At 41.2% G+C, this 17,845-nt stretch overlaps 1 protein-coding gene across 4 annotated transcripts in view; it reads left to right on the top strand.

Annotated features, from left to right (window-relative positions):
- RASGEF1B (RasGEF domain family member 1B) overlaps positions 1–17,845 on the top strand; it is a 570,403-nt gene that overhangs the window by 42,274 nt on the left and 510,284 nt on the right. The gene's annotated exons all lie outside the window — the stretch shown is intronic.

The following is a 17,845-nucleotide window of genomic DNA, read 5'->3' as shown; positions in this document are numbered from 1 at the left end:
ATGTAAATAAAATAGCAGTGCTGTAAATATGTAGAGGCTAAATCTTAAAATGAAGGTGGGGGGTCCTAATTATTTTAATGGAACCAATTTTATGATTTTTCAAGTGGGATGTAAAGGACAATCTTATCTATAGTGGGTACTTGGGATAATCAAGGGAAAGCTCTTAGAAAGGGTTTAATTTATTCTGTCAGGTATTCAAGGCTATAAAACATTTCAACAAATCAAAGCCATCACTTGAGAAATAATAAAGATTAAAAGCCAACAGCAGACACCACAGACTTGGGTCCTTCCTGCCCTTTAATCTGACTACCAGTTTTATATTAAATAAAGCATGCTTATCATCGATTAGGATTTATTTCTGTCTCACTGGGTATACAGTGCTTTTTGATGGTCTGGATGTAAAGGGACCCAATTTCTTGTCTGAAACAACTGAGTGTCTATCTTTTGTTGATAAACGCAGTGTGTGAAGGTCGTAAAGAGAGAGTTTTGATAAATTTGTCAGACCTGGGCTTCATGGCTGCATCTGCAGAGGGAGGAGGGGCAAGGGTATCTGAGAAGAGCCGGGGGTATTTCTCTAAAGAGCAATGACCTTGAGAGATAAGATCACTGAAACCTCAAATCCCAGTTTTGGATCTTGAGGTAAAGTAACCTTTGCCTCACTCCTGAATTTCCATTTTCCTTATTCCCATTTACTGCTAGCAGAGACTGGGAATCAGTTTCCTACCTTTACGAAAACCTAATTTATTGGGTTTCTCACTCCCACGCTACCTCTTCTGTAAGAGAAAGAGGAGGATTTTCTGCTCCAAATGCCTGGGGAGGACCTTTCCTCACTTCCTATTCCTGAATCATCTGGGCCTTTGCACTTGAGTATTGACTGGTGGCAGTGACACCTCCACCTTGGTGTAATATGTCTTTCAAGTGAGAAGCCTTTCCTGGTCAATACTGAATCAATTTGCTCTGGCAGTCTAATTGAATGCCTCCCTCAGACAAATGGGTCACCGGGGGAAAGGGTAAAACCTTGATATGCAGATCTCAGTCGAAGCCTCAGAGAAGGCTGTTTTAAAAATAAATATTCCTCTTGAGAAGCAGCCTATGTAACGAAAACAGTGCTAGTTATTTGCACAGCAAAATGGACATAAATCAATGTGTTTACATCTTTCTTTTTGTTGGACTCCTATCTTACTTTAACTTGATCCCTGGAGAGAGAGTGAGACGGATAGACAGACAGACAGACAGAAACAGAGAGAAGAGAGAGACCAAAGCTCTAGGATGACGCCTAGGATGAGAAACTTCTTGCCTTAAAATTTGGGGTATGTTGATCTCTTTTTTAGAATTCACACCATTTCCATATAGCAAATTACACTGATCTTTAAATTGTTTGATATCCTTAATATTAATAAAATACAGCTTTTTCCTAAGATGATTGTGTTTCTTTCTCAGTGTTCCTTTGGGGGTTTATAAGAAGAAAGGGGCAGGTGAGTGTCCAGCATTGTGTTAGCTTGTTTCTAAAAACTCTCTTAGTCCTTACTCCAGCCCTATGAGAAGAGTAATCCCTGATTTACAGAGAAGGAAACTCACTCAGAGAGCTTGGTAACTTGCCCAAGGTCATTTAGTTACTTGTCAGTATGAACCAAACTCCGGTATCTCCAAGGCCAGTGCTTCTTTTCCCATAGGGTTGGATTTTGAATCACTTTTAAAAAATATTATCTTGGGGACCGTTGTTATTTATCTTTTTACCTACATTGTGTGAAAATGTATACATACTTTGTATGTTAGTTTCCTGTTGCTGCTGTAACTAATTGCCAAAAACTTAGTGGCTTTAAACAAAACAAATTTATTAGTTTTCAGTTCTGGAGGTCAGAGTCCAAAAATGGGTCTTACTGGGCTAAAATCAAGGTTCTGACAGGCTTGCGATCCTATCTGGAGGCTGTAGGGGAGAATGTGCTTTCTCACCTTTTCCAGCTTCTAGAAGCTGCCCTCACTTCTTGGCTCATGGCCCCTTCCTTCCTCTTCAAAGCCAGCAATGGCCGGTTGAGTCTTTCTCACGTTGTATCAGTCTGACTTCTGCTTTTGTCATTGCTGTATCAGTCTGACTCTGCTTTTGTCCTTGCTGTGATTACTTTGGGTCCAACCGGATAATCCAGGATAATCCTCACAGCTCAAGGTCAACTGACTAAAAATCTTAATGCCATCAGCAACCTTGAGTCCCCCTTGCTGTGTAGCCTGACATAGTCATAGTCAGGAGAGTAGAACTTTGGGGGACCATTATTCTGCCCACTGTATGTTATGAAATCTTTTAACAGAATAACACAGTAGTGAGAGATCCAGGATTTGAAGTCAGATTGCCTGAGTTCAAGTCCTAGCCCATTGCTTTCTCACTGTGTGGTCTGGGGCAAATCAGTTTCATTCTCTATGCCTTGGCATTCTCACCTACCAAACGGGAATAACAATTTGTGGTAGAGATTGAGATAATGTATACAGAATGTTCAGCATTACTAGCACATGGCATACAGTAGATGTCCAATAACTCTTGGCCGTTATTGTTTATGAAACAGTACATGGGTGCATGGTATATTGTGCTGCACAAAAGGTTTCACAGATATTATTTTGTTAGATTTTTCCACTGCTCTGGCACTTACTGTTAATACATTTGTAGTTTATTGTGAAGTTATTTTTAATCCAAGTTGAAATTGTAAAAAAATATGGCTTAAATTTAAAGGGAATTTAGGGGGAAATCCACTTTTTAAAACTTCATTTTAGTTTTTTAATACTTCTAAGTCTTTACCTACACACATTCTACAGTTATTTATGAGCTTCTAGAAGGTAGAGACAGTGTTTTTGTTCATTCCCTAGGCACTGGCTTGAACATAATTAGCATGTAATGAATGCAGATAAATGCCTGAAGGAATTCAAAGAGGCTGAAATGGCCAGAGGTGAGGGCATGGGCTGGGAAGTGCTGAGGCTTCTGCATTCTCTCACTTTTTTTGCTGCATTGAAAGTCCCCCTAGTGGGTCCCTTGACCTTGATGTGTTTAAACTTTTCAACTCATTGAGGACATAGCAATTTACTAAGAGCTGCCTTGATCAATTAATTGAATTTGCCTTTAGCCATGTGCAGGTAACAGAAAACTGGTCTCAAACTGGCTAAAACAATGAGGCATTTATCAGGACATGTAACTGAGAACTCACAGGGGTAGGTCGGGCTTCAGGTCAGGCTGGAGCCAGTGGTTCATTGAGTCTATCATTTTGTCTCTTCCTTCCTCTTCTCTGTTTTTATTATGCTTTGTGTGGTTTGCCACAAGATGGCTGCTAGCAGCTTCTGGCGGCTCTATGCTTCCTTGCTTATGTCCTGTAGGGGTAGACAGTACAACTTTCAGTAGCAGTCACAAGAGAGCAAAGAACTATGTTTCTTAGAAGCCTCCAAGAAGGAGTTCTCCGTATCTCATTGGCTGGGGTGGAATCTCACCTTCTTGTGACACCCCTGAAGCAGTCACAGTGGCCAAGGGAGAGCAATGTGCTGATCAGTTTATACCAATTAGAGGTCACCAAGAACCACTGTGTGTGTGTGTGTGTGTGTGTGTGTGTGTGTGTGTGTGTGCGCGCGCGCGCGTGCGTGCGTGTTCAGCTTTTTCCGAAAAAGCTGCCAGATGAAATATAGGATAGAAAAAGTACTCAAGCTGCATGGGGGAGAGGAGGATTCTGAGCAGCCAAACCCAGCAAAAATGGAAACAGCTCAGCACATCTGAGGGTGTAAAGGAAGAAATTCTTCTCCTAGGTAATGAAATCTGGCTGAGTTGGGGTCCTAGTCTCTTCTACCATTATAAGCAGGTCTCTCAGAGTCATTCTTCTTGCTCATCATCTTGTTGATTTATGGAGCATTTCCTAAAGCTTTTGAGTTTTCCTGTTAGAGTGTAAGTACTTCATTATCATTTGCAAGGATTTATCCCACAACTACTCAGGAGAGCTGTTCTTCTAAGCCTTGGGGAATTCAGAAGTGAACAAAACACAGCCCCAAACTTTAAGGAGTTTACCACCAATAGGAGAATAGAGCCCCCAGGCTTCAGGATCCTTGGTTAGTTTCAAGGGTAAAACCTAGTTAGAGTCTCAGTCTGACTATAATTGGGTCAAGAAAGCTACTTGTACAGGAGCATGAAGAACCCACTCACTTACCTCACAGTGAGCGATTTAGGGAAGGACTCAAGTACTGTGGATGAAAGGTGGACAGTCAGTAAGAGAGACAGACGCAGTTTAAACCTCTCATACTAAAGTCATAAACATAGGGTGTCTGGGAGCGGGACAGGGAGATGAGAGTGGGATGTAGAAAGAGGTGGAAGCCTGAAATGCATTCCATGGGGGCCTGGTGTGAACTGAATTGAAAGTGGTTTGAAACCATGCAGTTACATCACAGTTCATGACCTCTGTTGGGAGGTCCTAGAGAGGAACCTAGGATCGAATCTGTCAATTAAAATCCTATTTTCGGGGCTTCCCTGGTAGCGCAGTGGTTGGGGGTCCACCTGCCGATGCAGGGGACGCGGGTTCGTGCCCCGGTCCGGGAAGATCCCACATGCCGCGGAGCGGCTGGGCCCGCGAGCCGTGGCCGCTGAGCCTGCGCGTCTGGAGCCTGTGCTCCGCAACCGGAGAGGCCACAGCAGAGAGGCTCGCGTATCGCTAAAAAATAAAATAAAATAAAATAAAAAATCCTATTTTCTCTCCAAGAAGTAGGCCCTCTTCCACTGATGATGAACTAAACATTTTAACTGCTTTCTCTCTAAGTAACTACCTCCCTGCGGTGGAAGGTGTGCATCCCTTGGTGCATAACAAAACTTACTTTAAGCAATGAATCGACTTCCTGCAGGTCAGTTCAGGAAAGCCCACAGGGCAGGGTCTAGCTGGGGACAAGGACTAAGGTTTAACCTGGTTGCTTAGACTGTATCCACTCAAGTGGTTGCCATTTTTTCTCAGTTTTGTAATGTTTGAGTGCTAGAAGAACAGAGGAAGACTAAATAGATTGAAACACATTTATTACATTTAACACATTACATGTCAAAGAAAAATCAGATGACCCACATGAATGGTATTTTTAGTAGTTATTATACATATGACAGTTAGTCATAGTGGAGTTTTTTGCCAGTTATTCTAATTAGTATTATTTTGACATAGCCAGACCAGTTTTGGGTGTTCTCTTTGCTTTGTTAGTTTTCCAATATCCATAAATAGTATTAACATTTGTTGGGATCCTTGAAGGGAGCCCATTAAATAAAACCCTTTGTCCTGCCTGAGTGCTAAGAAAAGTAAGAATTAAGACAACAGAGTAAAATAGATGAGAGCTCATCTTTAGTTACTCATAAAGGCTCAGTTGGAGGATATATTTAATCCTACTTTCCCCACCTGGTCATGGGCTGTGCTGAACCATGGCCGAATCTCTGTGGGTGGGGCAGGGATGGAGGAGAAGGATGTCAGGGCGTGACTTGGGGCTGCCCTGGAGGAACACAAAGGAAGCAAGAGGTATAAAGGAAGAGCTGAACTGAGCATGTCTAGTTTATTCCTTCAAATTTATCAATCAGATAGGTTACCCCCAGAGAGGTCATGGGTGTTACACTGAATGAGTTTCCTTCATCAGGAGTAGAGAAGAAGTATTCCCTTTAACTTTGTAAACAGTTTTTCTAGATGTTTCGTACACTTTAATCCTCTCTTTATATACTGACTCAACCATACTGTCATCCAAAGACAAGATCTTGGATTTAAAACAGCCACAGTATTTCCTTTATCCTCTGTCATCCTTTCTTCTACCCCATTCCTCCTCCTCTTACACTAAATCTGGTCCCGGAGCTCAGGCTTCTGGAGGTCCTCTTCTATATTTATTTAAATTATGTATATTGAATCCAATATTTAATCCCATTCAGGAGGTTATTAGCTTGTCATGTGCCAGTCATTTTATATACGTTATCCCATTTAATCCACAACAAATCTGGGGAATAGGATTTGTTCTCATTTCTAGATGCAGAAACTATCTCTCAGAGGAGGTAATTCATCCAAGGTTAAAGAGATAGTAAGTAGTGAAAACAGGATTCATGTCCCTTCACTCCAAAGCCAAGCACTTTGTTCTAGTCTTGGCAGTACTGAAGAATGGGTGTGAGTCTGAGATGAAATGCATCTGCATGAAATGAGCAAGGTCACATGGGTCTTTGGTAGAGGTGGGTACAGGAAAGAGCATAGTTGGACATGGAGCTCTCTGAAAAGGTGGAGGGAAGGCGAGAGAAAAGTAATTTGCATTTTTAATATAGGCATCTGTCCTCCTAACCCTGCTCTACGTGGAGAGAAGTTAGAATCTGGGCAGGCTACAGAGTTAACTTTTCTAACTTTCCTGTATGCCATAGGACTTGGACTTGGGAAAGTCTTGATTTGGCTTTGGGTGGCAGCCCTGGGGCAGTGATGTTCAGGTGTGTCAACAGTTGAGTTCAGTAGTTTTTCCACCTACTTTTCTTAGGCAGGGATCGATTTTTCACTGGTGGCCCCCAAAGGCCTCTTCTCTCCTAGGACACCTCTTCCCTACCCTCCTCCCTTTCCTCAGGCCAGGAAGCTGGCAGGAGAGGAGTGCGTTGCAGCCTGCAGTGCTAGGAAGTCTTATGGTCCACAGTTAATAGGGCTTCTCTGTTGTTGATGGAGGAGAGAGAAAAGAAAGTGAGTATTCTATTTTTCTTTCTTGGGGAGTGGATAGCTATTCCCTTGCATGACTGTTTTTGAGGACCTATGTTTTCCTGACCATCTTTGTCTCTGGAACAGAATGTTTTCCTTTACTTTCTTCTGGGTTGATAATGCCATAAACCTCGTCTTACTTTTTTCTCTGGGAGTGCTGTGTGTACCACACCACCCCTGTCACCACTAAACTAAATATTAAGACAATAAGTCATTCAAATCCCATCTGTCTATAGCAGTGCACTAGGAATAGTCACCAGGTTGACTGTAGCATGTGAACGGAATTTGCTTTTTGATTCAACAGAAACTTTCAAGTGTTATAGCTCAGGGATAATGTGCTGGTATATTTATAATAACTAGTTTTCTTCTTTCCCACTTATGTGTATACCTGATTAGAAAAACATCTCACCCAGAATTATGGGCAAGATCCTAAGCTTGTAGTGTGACAATGACTAAATACTTGGCTGAGACTTATGAAATCCAGGGGTAATTTACTGGTCTCTTATATGCTATGGGCCTGAGTTACATCATGAAATTCTTAATTACAGAGGGGTGGCAAAAGGAGATTTTAGAACATTATGGATAGTGTTTCTGAAATACTTGGGATTTCCCAAAGCAGGATCTTATTGCTTGATCTCTGGTCCATTTGTACTTCTATGGCCTTTGTAGATTTATTCGTTTTTCCTGTTTATATTAAAAAGTAAAATAAATAAAATAAAGCACTAAAAATCCATTTTCTTCATTTCCATACTGCCCAAAGAGACTACACTGTAAATACTCTAGGAAACTTATCTTGATTTTAAATTCTATCAGTAAACGTGAGAAAGAAAAAGAAAACCATTTTTGATTGATTTCTTTCAATTCTGCATCCATCTCTTTTACAAACAAACTGGAAACTCTGACAGGATTCTATTCCACTGAGTGTTTTTTTTGTTGTTGTTGGGGTGATGAGGGAGTCCATCAGTCATTTCTTTAAAATTGTATCTTTGAGATATCTGTGTTGTTCATGAAGTACTTATGAGTTTTGTCCTTGAACTGATTCCCAAGCAGGAACTCACTCACAGACTTCAGTAGAAGTATGTAACCCACATGTCCTTGAGTTTGGCAGGGCCACTGGAAAAGTGTTCACATGTTATGTACAATATATCTTTTATAAGGGACCTTAGTGCCATGTCATAGATTGAAATGGGCAAGGTGATTCTGGTCAAGAACATATAGATTGTTGCTAGCTGGGGCTGGAGACGTTTGGTATATGTTTAGCTTGAAGTTTCCCTATCACCAAAGAATAGTTTGACTCAATTTTCTTTGTGTAATTGCAAAGATGAGAAAAAGTTGGGGCGAAATTCTTTAACTTTCCAGACAGTCCCCTTTTCAACTTTCCTGTTAAGAATAGCTCATATTTCTTGAGAGCTAACTATGTGCTAGCCCTTGCACTAAATGCATGGGTACACTGGTAAATGTTAAACAATTAGCTCTCATTAAAAAAAAAAAAAGGTTCTAATTTGTAGCATATCTGCCAGTTTCTGTGGTGTAAATACTCCCACCACGACCAGTGCCAGGCCATATGTGTGATGTCACTGAAGGGAGACTTGGGAAGAGATGCTGCCCAAAGGCTCTTGTGAGATAAAAGGAATCAAGTCCAGCACACCCACGGCTAAATGTTTTACAAAATGTGCTAAGTCTCACAACAAGTCTATGATTTGGGTACCGTAACAGCCTCGTTTCAAAGATGAGAACGCTGAAACCCTGAGAGGTGAATTAACTTACCACGTTACACAGCTAGCATGTAGGACGGGTAGGATGTGCACACAGCAATGTGGCTCCAGAACCTGTGCTCTTAACCACAGTGCTGTGTCACCTGCAGTCTTTGTGGTGGTTTCGCCTTCAGTTCAGGAATTTCGTGAAAGTACTGTTTAGGAATATGAGGTGGTTGAGTGTGAAACCTATAAAGTAGAAAATATTTGTATTAATCTATACATTCATACCTGTGTAAGTTCATCTCTGAAAAATTACTTTAGGTAGTGGTTATGAGGGGCCATCATTTGGGGGCTAGTTAGTGCTCACATGGGGAAAAGCCTCTAAAAGTAAGTAAAAACCATCTCAAGACAGAGCATATGAGTAGGAAGGTGGAGGATGGGGAGATCCTGTGGATGGATGGTGATGACAGGAAGTAAGGTTCTGTGAGCAGAGACGGACAGGCCAGGCTCCTGGCTGTGAGTCAAATGCCGCCAAACTGGAACAGCTTCATGGAGCACTTCTACCTGGATTTCCTAGAGGAATGCTTCTGTTTGTCTGCTCACCTGCCAGTGAGCTTCAGAGAGCAGCTTGGACTCAACATACCGTAAGTGAGGGTGTCTCCATTATTTGAACCATGAACTCTAAGAAAAGCTAATATGCTCCCTTAGTAACCCCTCTTTGGCTCCTTGATGTTGCAGTTTTCTTCTATGGGTGTAGTTATGTAAGTAGGATTTTTTGTTTGTTTGTTTTAAAGAAGCCTGAAAGAAAACACTCTTTCTGTGCTCACAAGACTTCTGACACCAGATAGCTTTTTTTTCCCCCTGCACTATGCAGTTCTCCAATTTTCATCAGACACCAATTGGGTATCCTACAGTTTCACTCAATTTTGACACTAACTGCCCGGAATTAGCTCAAGACAGGCTAAGGACCCAGTCCCACGAGACTGTCTCCGACTTTGGTTATGACTAACTGGCTGTAACCCTCTCCTCAGGTTTGATAGTTTGCTAGAGCAGCTCATGGAACTCCGGAAAGTATTTTACTGATTATTACTGGCTTATTATTAAGGATACAGCTCATGAGCAGCCAAATGGAATAGATGGTTGGGCAAGGTATGGGGTGAGGGTACATGGAGCTTCTACAGCCCCTTTGGATGCACCACCCTCCCTGTACCTGTATGTGTCCACAGACCTGGCAGCACTCCAGACTCCTGCCTTTAGAGCTTTTATGTAGGTGCATTCTGTAGGCATGACTGATTAAAGCATTGGCCATTGATGATTAACTCAATCTTCAGTCTCTCTTTCCTCCCTGAAGGTTGGGGGCTGGAGCTGGAAATCCCAACCCTCGAATCTCCTTGTTGGTTCCTGTTGGTTCCATCCTCTAAGAGTCACCTCATTAGCAGAAATTCAGATACGGCTGAAAAGAGCTTGTTAGGAATAACAAAATACACTCCTCTCAGCGCAATCACTCAGGACATCCCAAGGGTTTTGGAGGTCTGTGCCAGGAACGGGAGATGAAGACCAAGCAGTGTTTCTTATTATATCACAACATCACAGAGCCTTTTCTCTGATTTAGGAAAAAGGGTCTGTAAAAAAGAAAATTATTACCCATCATAATTACTGTTTTTGCCGTTCGAAGTCCATACAATCATGCTGGTAAAATCCAGATGTCCCTCAAGGGAAGCTGTTTTCTGGTCACCTCTGGCTTCTAGTTCTGTTTGTAAATCATCTCTTCACTGTTTCACATGTGCTGTCCCACTATTGCCTGAACTCTAGTTTTCTTCCATTTTCTTGGTTTTCTGTTTCTCAATTTTTCTTTACTGGCTCAGCTGCTCTTAAAAGTTCTCTTATTTCATTGTGTGGTTTTCTCTACCTACCACCTTCAAAAGTCAGCTCCAGGCCTCTCTCTGCAAACTAAAGACCCATTAGTATACTCTGAAAAGCTTGGGCCTTTCTTCCTTCTCTAGTCATCTTTAATAGAGAAGAAACAGTGCAGAACAGATCCTCACTGGTATGAAATATGCACCCATGTATCCCCCCATCCCCTACCCTCCACCCCCCTGAGTAGAACTGGCTCGCTCACTTTGGTTCTGGTAACATTTAATTTGATTTTCCGTTTTCACATGGAACAAATAAAATTCTAGAATTTGCTCAAATGCAGTTTGGCTGTAGAATAAGTAGTCACGATATGGCAGATAAAATCATTGCTTAGTGTGAGTGTCTAACTACACAATCTGTTCTGTCCCTCAGGGGCTCAGTCTCATTTGTGTTTTCTTAGCTCAATATTGGTTTTGTCCTTTAAATCAATCCATTAGCATAAAGGTAGGTTTGCTAGAATATAGATTATAGAATTGTCTGGCTAGAAGCAGTGTGTCCAGGTATGTTTGGGGGGTGGGTTCCTTTTGTGAGCATGCCGAAGCCAACTTGGATATGCTTTGGGGTAGATATCAGTAGCCCCTACTAGTTAGAAGGGCATGATGCTTAGACACCTCTCCCCTCCAACACACACAGACTCTTGATGCCAGGTTATAATGAATTATACTGAATTCTTCCCCACATGAAGATGCTTATTAGCAAGCACAGTCGTACAAATTGTTCTGCAGGTAGATGAAGCTCCAGTTCTCTCCTTTTTGGTCCCCTGAAAGGTTTACCTTTCTTACCTTTTGCAGGAAAGGTTTGCCTGAGGCAAGTGTGGCACTATTGCAGTGTCAGGATTCAGTGAACTGTGGGGAAGCCAAAAGTCCTCTGACCCACTGGCTGGGCACAGGATGTTTAGAGATTAGGTGGCAGCTACAGGACTTATTATATTACTATGCTGTTTTCATGTGTATCTAGGCGAGTGTCCCAAATCATCTGTTCCGAATAATTCTAATTTCACCAATGGTAACCCATTTCTAGCATCTGTTTTGCTAATTAACAAGCCATTAATTTCACCAATGAAAACCCTTTTCAATACTCGTTAAGCCAGTTGTCAAAACCTCTGGTGTTGGGCTTCCCTGGTGGCGCAGTGGTTGGGAGTCTGCCTGCCGATGCAGGGGACGCGGGTTCGTGCCCCGGTCCGGGAGGATCCCACATGCTGCGGAGTGGCTGAGCCCGTGAGCCATGGCCGCTGAGCCTGCGCGTCTGGAGCCTGCGCTCCGCAATGGGAGAGGCCACGACAGTGAGAGGCCCGCATACCACAAAAAAAAAAAAACAAAAAACCTCTGGTGTTGATCAGCGATAAGAATAGCTGAAGGCTTGTAGAAGTTGCCTCTGATTAATTGGTGGCTGACTACCCCTGGAGTATGAATTTCTAATTAGAGCAATGGTAGTTAGATTGTAGTTTAAACTAACAATGATACAATACCATGATGTAAACAGGTAGGAGTTGTGAGGGGAATATCTCTTGTCCCAATATGTTCAAGTATTTCGGATGTTCTTTCTAATCACTGGGCATCCTTACTCCTCCCTTCCAAAGCATGTCTCCTAGACTATAGAGAAAAGTGACAACTTTCCTTTCTCAGTGGTGCAAACAAAGAAGAGCGGAGTGCACTGTTGTAAATAGACATGAATGGAGACAGTCTGGTTTGACAGAAATACATTTGCAGCCATTGTAATGGATGAAAATTGTAGAACTTTCTAAAGGGATAGGTATCTACTTTTCTGGCATGTAAACTTGGTCTCCTTAAAGTATGTAGTAAAAGAAATACTAGAAAAATGCAGAAAATAAATCCCCAGAAACCTCGATGTGGTTCCTTGTTTCTCATTTTTTTGTGGTAAATATTGCTCACAATTTGCAGACCAAATAAATGCATAGCAACTTGAAACTCTGACCACCATTAAGTCTGTTTTTTTCTTGGTAATTTTGTGTGCCAGTTCAGACAAACTGATGGCTTGTCCCATTAAGGAGAAAAAGACAAATAAAGGGAATAGACGATAAACCTTCCTAACCAACCTGAAAAATAAAATATTCATGGAAACTAAGGTTCTTAATTAGCCAAGGGCCATGAAAAACAAGTTTATGAAAGGCCACTTGAAAATTTGGATTGCAAACACATCTGAATTTTTACATTGTTCAAGGTAGATAGCAAATTAATTTCCCTAGTTAGGATCTCTAACAACTCAATGATAAAAAAAAACCTTATGTCACATTCTTTGGGAGGATTTGGATATGAGTTAATGATTTTGTTGATACTCGTGTCCTAGAGAACAGGGTTCAAATTATGATGTACGTTATTTTAAAGACAGATGTGAATGAATGGGTTACTATCAATCATGGTGGACTGCTTATTCTTGGAATAATTCTACACTTTGTAGATGCCACATCTTTGAATATATTTCCTCTAGCCTGTACTGTTTTATTCTTGTTCTCGCCCTGACCTCTCCAATCTGAACTATATAATTTTTATTGTGCTGAGTTTAGGATTTCTTCGACAATAGGATAGTGAAGCCAGGGAGGAGACTTGGATTTGGATCTGTATCAATTCTGAGTCTTTGAAGTATGGTCAGAGGGACAGATCCAACTGCAAGTGCTGGGAAGTAGGTAAGTGTGGTAAGTTAAACATGGTACTGAGTGAGGAGGGTAATGAAAAGATAATAGTCTGTGAAACAGGGTTAGGAAGGATACAGCCCTTGTACCCACCAGCCCTACCCTTCCATGCCAAGAACAGCTATCACTAATTGATCATGATGTCCTATTTTCTGGAACCTAGACAAGGCCTTGGACTTCTTTCCGACAAAGTATTCTAGGCAGCCAGTACACTGGAATGAATCGATATTTGTGGTCTAATTCGATGACCCATGTGGGGCATAAGAAACTACAGAGCAGGCAATATCTGAAACAGCGGGCAAACAGGTCATAGGCATTGTTGGAGCAGACTCCTGCCACTAAGTGGCTTGGGATGCTAGTCCTTTGGAGAGTGACAAGAAAAGCAGGGCATGGAGCCCTCAATTGTTAAGGATCTGGGATGTGGGCAGGTAACCAAGCTGGGGAACAGGGCAGAGTTCTTGAACTAGTGGAGCCAAGGGCTCAAGAAGAAAGAAAAGTCCTGTTATCAGGACTGGGGAACAACACTGAAGCTGGTTGACTGCAAGGAGAGCTTGGTGCTATTCCCTGGAGTAATGGGAGAGAAAGGGGAGAGAGAAAAAAACCATCTTCATTGGGTGCCTTCTGTGTGCCAGGGACTGTTTGGTCCTTTACAGACTTGATCTGATTTCACAGGCAGCTTCCGTAATCCCTTCTGCCTAAGAGTAGATTTATTCCTGGGCTGGATCCAGGCCAAGCTACAGAGCCTAGTGCCAGGCCAGAGCCATCACTTGCCACCTACACTCATTACTTGTCTTTTGAAATCCCCAGCTGGATTTTGAGCATTTGAGGGAATGCTTCTCTGTATTCTCCTCAGTGTCCTACTTGCTTTAGGCACTCGGTAAATATTTGTTAATTGATTGCTGTATCCTGGTACATGCGACCTCTGCGTTAGAAGAAACCCATTTCTGGGGATGGTGTCTCTGAGACCAAATCCTGATTGTCCTTGAACCACTATCTTATGACGTCATTGAATGAGCAGGTAACAACAGGAAGAAGTAAAGTTCAGATCTAAATATGTCATAAGTGATTGGACAGAATCCACCCAATGGACGCTCTCCACACTAACCTTCTATGTAAGGAAGTGTCTGAGCTGAAAACTACAAAAGTCATGAAAGGAAACAGTATAGAATTCTTACCACCTCTCTAAGCTGGGACTTCACGGGTCCCAGTATATGTCCTCCATACCCCCTCTTCACCTCAGTGTATCTTTTGTGTTGTCTGAAATTCCCGTGGTGCTTACCTGCATCTTTGAGTCAAATCCCCGAGAGTATATGTTAAAATACAGTCAGCGTCTGAAGATTTAAATTAAACCAGTATCATTACTCTGTTTTGCAAAATCAAGATTTTATTACTCTTTCTGTAGGGGCTGTCAGGTGTGGCAAAATTATTTGAGAGGATACTTGTGTCTAAATTTAAAATAAACCTAAAAGATAGGCCCAATCACCATTTCTCAATCTGGACCATCTCCCTTTAGATATCCATGGTGGGTACTGAGACATGCAGGTGGAATAACAGGGGCTTTGGTCTTAGATGGTAGTTTTACTTTGCCACTTACTTATTTGGGCAAGGTAATTAACCTTTCTGATCCTTGGTTTCTTTGTCTCTAAAATGAGGATAACAATGCCTGCATGCACAATTTTTATAAGGATTTAAGAGAATGACACAAACTGTGCGTGTAGTGGATGTCCAATAAAATGTGGGTGTTACTACTAAACTTTTGATTGATTTTTGGCAATTAGGAGATGAACCCCTTCTCATCTGTTTTGATTCTTTTCTGACTTTTCCTTTATCCCAAAACCAAATCAACAAACAAAATACAAAGTCGTTGTGATAAATTTTTTGTTCTCTTTATTAGTTGGATATGGAAGTATTTGTCATTTATTCTTTTATCTCTCAGGCAACATGTACCATAATGTATGTGCAAATGCAAACATTTACGTATATGCTTATAGTTAGAGCATTTTATACAAACCATTAGGGAATTCATAGTAGGAAGACAAGGGCAAGATGTGTCTTTGATCTACAGATGCTGCTGAAAGAAGCAAACGTGAATCCCAAAATGCAAATGTTGAGGATGTCTCCCTACCACGCCCCCATCTCTGCCATGTCCTTCCTTTAAAATTACAGTTTTGAATATTTGTTCTAGCTTTCAGCCATCTTTCAGTCCTAAGTGATCTTCTTATTTAGGAGCTGTCTCTCATCTCTCTTAGGCAACCATGACAAATCAGAGTGAGACGTACTAAGGCAATTCTAACCCAACAGCATCTTGGTACACCTTTTTCACTTAAAGAAGAATATAAACTCATGATAAAAGTGAGCCTGCTATGTTGTATGTATATGTGTGTGGCCTTAGTCGCTAATAGAACTGTTTAATATCCTGCAAAAATATTTTTACAAGCTTAGTTTCAGTTACTATAATCACGACAATAAATTTTCACGCCCTGGCACCTATTAAATTAGCAACCAAGTTCTTTTCTTGAGCTATTATTCAAATGGATTCAGTTTGCATTCAAATTAATCTCAAGATCATAGAAATTAACAATGGGAAAAGCACATTAAATCACCTAGTTTATTTCTTTGCTAGAGGAGAATTGATGTTTACATCATAATCTCTAGTGCTTTGTCCAGTCTGTTTTAAATGTCTTGAATAAGTGTTATGCTGATTCTGCGTGGTCCTCTCATCAAAATCCAGGAGAAAGTCTTTTTCACAGCCTACTAGAATATATATGGATTTTCTGATGCTGTGCAATTTGCCAGTGGTCAGAGCCGCCACAAATGAGGCAATGAATTTTTCAGAGGAGTATGTGTGTGCATGTGTGCAGGTACGTGTGTGTGTGTGTGCGCGTGCGCGCATATTGAAGGGGGTTGGGTAGGCCATGTGAGGGGGAGAAAGACAAAAAGAGGACATCCTGAGAAGGATGGTACATTTGATTATATTTGAGATTTGACAGTTGTTTTCATTCTGTAATATCCTGAGCGGCTTGGAGAGAAGTTGATATAATCACAAAGCCAAGAGAGAGGCAATGCCATTTGAGTAGTAATTGTGAAGTTTTTATGAGTTCAAATATCTAGAAGCCAAATAAAAAATCTTTTACCTTAAGGGTATATTTTATTAATCTTACATAGGGATAGTTTAAATTATAGGCTCTAAAGTAGAAAGAGTGTAGGCATTCTAATGTTAGCTATTTTTCTGTCTTTATAATTCAGTTGCAGCATTCCAGTTAGACAAATAGGAAGGTAGATAGATAGACAGACAGACAGATAGGTGGAATAAGTTTCTATATTCACCATCCAGCTCAAGAAACAGAACATTAGTACAATGAACCCTTTCTTTTTTTTAATTGAACTATAGTTGATTTATAGTGTTGTGTTAATTACTGCTGTACAGCAAAGTGATTCAGTAATACATATATATATATACATTCTTTTTTTATATTCTTTTCCATTATGGTTTATCATAGGATATTGAATATAGTTCTCTGCTATACAGTAGGACCTTGTTGCTCATCCATTCTATATATAAAAGCTTACAACTGCTCACCCCAGCCTCCCCCTCCATCCCTCCCCAACCTCCTACCCCTCGGCAGCCACCAGTCTGTTCTCTATGTCTGTGATTCTGTTTCTGTTTCATAGATAGGTTCATACGTGTCATATTTTAGATTCCACATATAAGTGATAGCGTATGGTACTTGTCTTTCTCTGTCTGACTTACTTCCTTTAGTATGATAATCTCTAGGTCCATCCATGTTGCTGCAAATGGCATTATTTCCTTCTTTTTTATGACTGAGTAGTATCCACAGTGAACCCTTTCTTGATTGCTGTTGTATTGAACTCAAATGTTCTCTGTTTTCTTATTTACAAAATGAGATAAACAGAAGGTATGAATCAAATCAATTCAGAAATGTTAGGGTGCAACAAAAATAAAACACATTTTATGATCTTATTAGAACATGTGTGTTATTCAAATTTAACAAGTCTAATAGAAGACAGGGAAGGAGTTGGTGCCCCAGAACTGACATGAAAAGCATAAGGCTCTCTTCGTTAAGAATGTCATGGAATCTAAGCATCAGAAAGCACTTTAGATTCATTCACCCTCTGTTGTGTTGCTTGACTGCCCACTTTAGCATCCAGGACAAGTAGTTGTTCAACTCCTGCTTGAATATCTTCTGTGACGAAAAAATCATTACTACTCAAGGCTTCAGTAGTAATGGTTTGAAGGTTCTTATTTCCAGTGAGACCCAAACTCTGCCTGCTCAACACTTTTATCCATGAGTCTAACAGTTAAGGGCTGAACAGAACTAATCTAATTGCTTATAACAGCTCTTCACACTTTTTTTTTTTTTTTTTTTTTTGCGGTACGCGGGCCTCTCACTGCTGTGGCCCCTCCCGTTGCAGAGCACAGGCTCCGGACGCGCAGGCCCAGCGGCCATGGCTCATGGGCCCAGCCGCTCCGCGGCGTGTGGGATCTTCCTGGACCGGGGCACGAACTCATGTCCCCGGCATTGGCAGGCGGACTCACAACCACCGCGCCACCAGGGAAGCCCTAAGCTTGATGGTGTTTTTTTTAAAGTTAAAAATTGCCTGTTCCTGTTTAGTGTCTGTAAGTGAGCTTTGCTGGCCTAAGATTTTGGCAGGCCATCATGCAAAGGATCTCTGAAATCTTTCTGCCACTTAGAACAATTCGTGTCCTTTGTATTTTTTTCTTTATCACTTTGGACGCTGCTAGAGAGAGCCTCTGCATCTAAAGCCGTTTCATAGATTTTCCTACTCACAAGGAAATCAGCATTCAATTCAGTCTTTGTTTTGGGTCTTGGGCTCTGTAATTGAATATTACTTTCAGTTAATTTCCA

The sequence above is a fragment of the Kogia breviceps genome, chromosome 6 (genome assembly GCF_026419965.1).
Source record: "Kogia breviceps isolate mKogBre1 chromosome 6, mKogBre1 haplotype 1, whole genome shotgun sequence".
Taxonomy (NCBI): domain Eukaryota; kingdom Metazoa; phylum Chordata; class Mammalia; order Artiodactyla; family Physeteridae; genus Kogia; species Kogia breviceps.
This window is presented reverse-complemented; position numbering and strand designations above follow the sequence as displayed.